Source organism: Austrofundulus limnaeus, unplaced genomic scaffold, assembly GCF_001266775.1.
Source record: "Austrofundulus limnaeus strain Quisiro unplaced genomic scaffold, Austrofundulus_limnaeus-1.0 Scaffold1192, whole genome shotgun sequence".
Classification (NCBI taxonomy): Eukaryota; Metazoa; Chordata; class Actinopteri; order Cyprinodontiformes; family Rivulidae; genus Austrofundulus; species Austrofundulus limnaeus.
In genome coordinates this window covers 64,634-70,870 of record NW_013953594.1, presented here as the reverse complement: position 1 = coordinate 70,870, position 6,237 = coordinate 64,634, and positions in this window count along the sequence as shown.

Below are 6,237 nucleotides of genomic sequence, written 5' to 3'. Positions count from 1 at the left end.
TAATATTTTCGCTATAATTATTACAAGAACACAAAATAAGTTAAAATAAGTATTTATATTTGTGTATAAGCTGTTTAGATTGTAAAATAGCCTGTGTTTTTAGGGTTATTAACAAAGTTCATGTAGTCAGACCAGAAATATTTGGGGTCACAAGTTTTTGCCATGGATATTTTGTGGGTCAGAGGATAAAAAGTTTGGGAACCACTGCTTTATGTGATATTTTTTCTAAGAGAGACTTTACTCCCAATAATTAATGTGACATTTTAAAACCAAGAACTTGTTTAATCTGTTAATGCCAATGGCAATGCCAAATTTGTTTAGGCCTATATAGCACATTAAAAACAACAAAAGCTGACCAAAGTGTTTTACAGTCCAGTCAAAGACTTGTATCAAAAATAAAACAAATAAATAGTTACAAATACAATACAGAAAAGCACTGTAAGAAAAAGACATTAGCTCTAACTATACCTCAAACTCAGTCGAGCCAAAGAAAAGAGATGGGTCTTCAGTAAAGATTTAAAAGCCTTAACAGTCTCAGCTGACCTACCACACCAAATCTTATTTCACTCACTGTCAAAAGACTGAGTTATAGACGAGTGCTTTTTTAAGGTCACTGTAAGATAATACGTTATTTCTAATATTAAAGTCAAAGACAATTTTTCAAAAAACATATTTTTTTGCTTTTTGCAAACTCGCACTCTTTCAGGACTCCTGGCTTTTGTTCTCAACAATATTTAAAGGAAAAAAGCAACATCCTAGCTACAGATTTCTGGGTCTGGCACAGTTGCATCCCATTTCAAACTTCAAGGAGACACGCCACTCAGAGTGCAGCCAGTGGTCCGACCACGTCAGTGACCTGTGGAAGAAAGCCACCTCAAGTCTTGGTACAGACATCCCACTCTACCTTCAGATAGATAAGTTGGTATGGTCCAACTGATACTAATAAAGGCTGCACTGACAGCAGGAGTGCATGYTTATTTGTTTATTTTATTTGTCATAGTTACAGTTTCAGGGATGAAGCTGTTCTCAAGTCTTGTAGTCCAGATTTTGATGGACCWGTAGTGCAGGTGGGAACTGTTCCTTATTTTTCTCGTTGTGGTGAGGCAGCAGAAGTTACTCATGTAATATAAGGGTGGTCAGTTATTTTSTGTGCCGCCTCTTTCTGTCTGCTTCAGTGTAGGGGGCTCCCCACGCAGCAGGCTGTTGATGCCGGATCAACAGCAGCTTTTACATCACGCTTCTTCTTCCTGAGCTCCAGGAAATTCAGGTGGTGTTGGATTCTTGACAAKTGCTGGGGTACTTTCAGCCCAGAAAGAGATTTGCTGAGATGAGTGGACCTTCTCTACACAGCCACTGTCAATACAGTATACAAAGGGGGAGTGAGGTCATGATGGTTTTGAGGGGGAAATRCTTACACTATCTCTAACACCCCAGTGCACTTGTGAACCAATACCAGCCTAGAAATCTAGGATTCAGACCCATTTTCCACATTAGCAAAAAAATCAAATTGTATTTCTAGAACCATTCCTGACCTCAGGATGATCAAGTATTGAAAAACTAAACTAGATCAGATGACAACCTTGTTTTTCTTTGTTCAGAATATAAACCACTTGTTCAGAGACAACCTGTAACTACAAGGACTGTGAGAGAAAGTGGTCACAGGAAGCTGGAGAAGCCCTACAGGGTTGTTGTTTGCCTGGATCAAAGACTACCTGACAAACAGAACACAGTTTGTGAGACTGAAGGACTGTGTGTCTAACCAGGTGGTCAGCAGCACAGGAGCACCACAGGGAACTGTACTCTCACCATTCCTGTTCACACTGTACACTTCAGACTTCCAGCACAAGTCAGACTGCTGTCATCTCCAGAAATACTCAGATGACTCTGCAGTTGTTGGGTGTATCAGAGATGGACAGGAAGCTGAGTACAGAGAGCTGGTGGACCACTTTGTGGCATGGTGTGGGGACAATCATCTCTTCTTGAATGTCAACAAAACAAAGAAGATGATTGTGGATTTCAGGAAAAATAGGGTTAGATCAAACATTTTTGCGACCTCTGTTTCATCAGTGTCTGAATACTTTCTTTATGAACCTGTTGTATTTGATGTGAAATGTGTATTCTGCACTCTAGTGGATAATAATTGTAGTGCAGGCAGTGGAACASTTTGTCTTTTCTGAATGACATCTGTCAGAAACTCTGCTGATTTTACAGATGTTAAGAGAAATATAACAGCTATGTTGTGTTTTTCATTTAAAATCTTCTGTGTTAAAACAGTGCATGATTTCTTAAATATTATATCTTTACATCAGTTAAATAATGCTACTAATGTGAGTATCAAATGACATTGAAGGTACATTCTGAACTATCATGTCTTTTTTTAACTAATGTAGTCTACATAATTCCTGCCTCCATACAACCAAACACTATTTAAATGATTGAAATAAACTAAATGACATCAGTGAACATCAATCTTAAAATTTACTCACATTAAATAAGAAAAATCTTTATTCAACTTGTGATTAAGTTAAAGTAGAGAAAAGTAATTCTGTGCAGTAAAACATATTAACAACTATTTTAACAACTTCGGAGGCTGATTTTGGGTGTGGGGGTTGGGACCAATGTGTGAACTGAGATTTGATTTGATTTGGACCAGTAGCTTTATTGATTCTCTTATAAACAAGACCAGGAGTCACTCATTTAAAGTTCACTGCTTCATCCTCCCTGTAGATCCTGCATAGACACCAAACAGAAGATAAACTTTTGAAGGAGAATGATTAAAACCATCAGGGGTGCGGTGCTGTTTAAATAATCACAGAAAAACACACACATTTTGATACACTGAGAGATAAAATAAAATGTCATTCTATTAGTTTAATGATCGGATTTAGACAGAGAACTAAAGCAAGCAGAAATATGTTACTTTTAGTGGACTGYAATTCCAAGATGGCCACTGGGCAAACATGTTTGTGAGTGTCTCTGCAGACAACTAAGTGAAAAAGTGGACAAAACTTTGGAGTAAACAGCTTCAAAGACTTCAAATTAATGGAAATAGAGTGGAGAAGAAGGACAGTGAGAAATGTCCAAGCAAAAATAAAAGCAATTTTCCAAACAAATGGAGGCATGAAAGACTGTGCAAGTAAATCATGATGATGACTTGACAAACTCAGTGTTTAACGAACGACCAAAATACAAAGATGTGCACAAAGTACTTAATGAAAGAAAAATAACGTCACAGGTTTTATTTTCAGCAAGACTGAAAGTTTTTTGTGAGGATGAGAAAGTGAAGGTGTATTATGACCCAAGCTGCTGCAATCGGATCACYTGAGCTCGGAGTCAACATGGATGTTCCATCTGGAGTCAACACTGCAGACTGCAGGATGGGAGTCGGCCTGTACCCAGAGGAGGAGAGCTGCAGGTCATGTGGTCATGGAGGGAGTTAAGGCCCTTCTTAGAAAATATGAAAAAAGAGAGAGAGAGAGAGAGAGAGAGAGAGAGAGAGAGAGAGAGAGAGAGAGAGAGAGAGANGAGAGAGAGAGAGAGAGAGAGAGAGAGAGAGAGAGAGAGAGAGAGAGAGAGAGAGAGAGAGAGACTGAGACAGAGAGAGAGAGAGAGAGAGAGAGAGAGATGGAGGAGATTCCACATGTATTTTTATTTTGTTTTTTATCCTTTTCTTTTCATTTTCTCCAATTCTAATCACTCATTCTGTCCTGGCAAATAGTTTATGGAAAATCAACAAGCAAAGCATTTTTGAAAAGATGTGGTGTTACCGAACTTAAAAACATGAAACCACATTGGCAAACACTCTAAATACTGTAAAGAACTGGATGCACTTTCATTGGTGTAATGGATTTTTACACATAAAAAACAAATAGTAAATATATGTAATTTATTTATAGGCTATAAACTCACGCAACATTTAGACTGGAGGTCCCACAGTGAAAGTGGGAGTTGTGGGACTTCCTGATCCAGACTGACAAACAGGTGATGGCTAACCAACTGGACAATGTGGTGTGGAACAAGCAAGAGAAGAAAACAGTGGTGATAGATGAAGAGATCAAACGTGACTGAAACACCGGGAAGAAAAAGAACGAGAAGCTGGAGGACTACCAAGAGGAAACAAAGAAGTTATGGAGAGTCAAAGCATCAATAGTCCCTGTGGTCAATGGAACACTTGGTGCTGTGACCCCCAAACTAGAGGAGTGACTTCAACAGATCCCAGGAACAACCTCAGAGATCTCAGTCTAGAAGAGATCCTGAACAGAACCCTGAAACTCCAGAGCTCTGGTGGAGGACCTGAGTTTGAAATGAAGTGGAAGAATAGGACGAGATACTAGTTTTCTATAAATTAGAGATCAAATGTTTTAGTATTTTTACTACAACTGCTAAACAGGTTTTTTTGTTTAGGAAATACCTTTTCTTTTGTGGACAATAAAGATTATTTCAAAAGCTTCATGATCTTATTGTGTTTTCTTTTTTCCTTGCTGAGTGTACTGACTGCTCTGTACTGTTTTCTATTTGATGGACTCGAGGTCTGATCTGATAATATTGTTCAGTTTTGAGCAAAGTCTAAACTATTTTGAGGCTAGAGTTTGGTTTTGTAGGAAGAGTCAGAGGTTCTGTGAAAGTAGTTTGAAAATTGGGTTTTGTGTTTACAGTTTAGAGAAATGGATGGATGGTTTCAAGAAATGTGTGTTAGTAACTGAGAAAAACTGCAAGACAAATGATAAAATAGGTGGAAATGTGAGTGGTGGGAGTAGAGCCCTCCAGTCAGTGTTTCTTGGAGGTAGTGAAAATGGAAATCCATCAATAGTGAGGAAAAGTAAAACTAAAACATAGTGATGGGATTGACATGATGGTTTTCCAGTGCTTGAAAAATAGTTTGTTCAGAAATTTGTTCTATTGAAAAGAATAACTCACTGAGTGAGAGTCGACATGGATTTAGATCAAATAAATCAACATCCCATGCACTATTAGAACTGAATGAATAAATTATAGAAGCAATTGAAAGGAAGCAAATTACACAGTGAGGATGTTTGTTGATTTAAGAAAAGCTTTTGATCCCATCGACCACACTTTATTTCTTTCTAAATTACAGAATCATGGGATAAGAGGGATAGTTCATAGGTTGAATAGTTATTTGACTAACCGGAAACTATTTTTATAGCTAGGAAATGTAACATCAGATCTTCAAAGTATAAAACGTGGAGGACCAAAATTTTTTATTTTGTATATTAATGACATATGTGAAGTTGCTYCAGTTCATCCTGTTCACAGATGATACAAATTACTTTTGTTCTGGGAATCATTTAAAAAAACTGAACAATGGTTAGTGAGCTGTTGAAACTTAATGAGTGGATAAAAAAAACCAATACATTATCAATAAATTGGTATAAAATTAAATTTATTTTTTGTAACTATAAAATAAATGTCTCTATTTCAATGTCCGTAGATAATCTAGTGGAATGATGTATGAGGCAACACATACAAAACCAACACCAAACCTTTGTTTGTGTTTCAAAAGAAAGCTATGAGAAGTGAATGTTAGAGAACATACAATTATTGTTTATTCAATCAAATATCTTTAAACTACAGGATTTGGTTAATTTTAACATTTTTTTAGTTATGTTTAAAGCAAGAAAGACATTATTGCCAATTAAGTGACAAACGTTTTTTGTCTTAAGCTCAAGTGACAGAAAGTAAATACAATTTCAAAAGTAATACTGTGCGTACTACTTTAAAGCAAATGTACAGTTCGGTGTACGGAGTAAAATTATGGAAGTGGGGATGATTTGAAAAAATGCTCTACTTTAAACCGATTTAAAAATACTGTATAAGGAAAAAATGATTAGGTCTCATACACTTTTGAGTTAATGTGGAGAATATGTTTGCAATTTATATTCTTAATTTAATGTATGCGGCCATGAAAAATTAATTGTAATTATTGAAAACGGAGCAGGTTTATACCCTTTTCACTCATGTATAAGTGTTACAAGAATATAAGTTTATATGTTGATGAAAATTGTGGAATTAAGTGAATAATTCAACAAGGGTAGTTTCCACTTTTATCATGGGGCAAAAAATACAGATACTTAATAAAAGCTCTAGTATTTAATGATACACTGCTTATGAAGTGTAGATGTAAAGCCATGTMGCTCCCATGTTTTAAGTAAAATTTTGTAATTTTTAAGTCTGCTTGTCAATGTAGCTGTCACCTTCTTGAATGGTAAGTAACTGGTT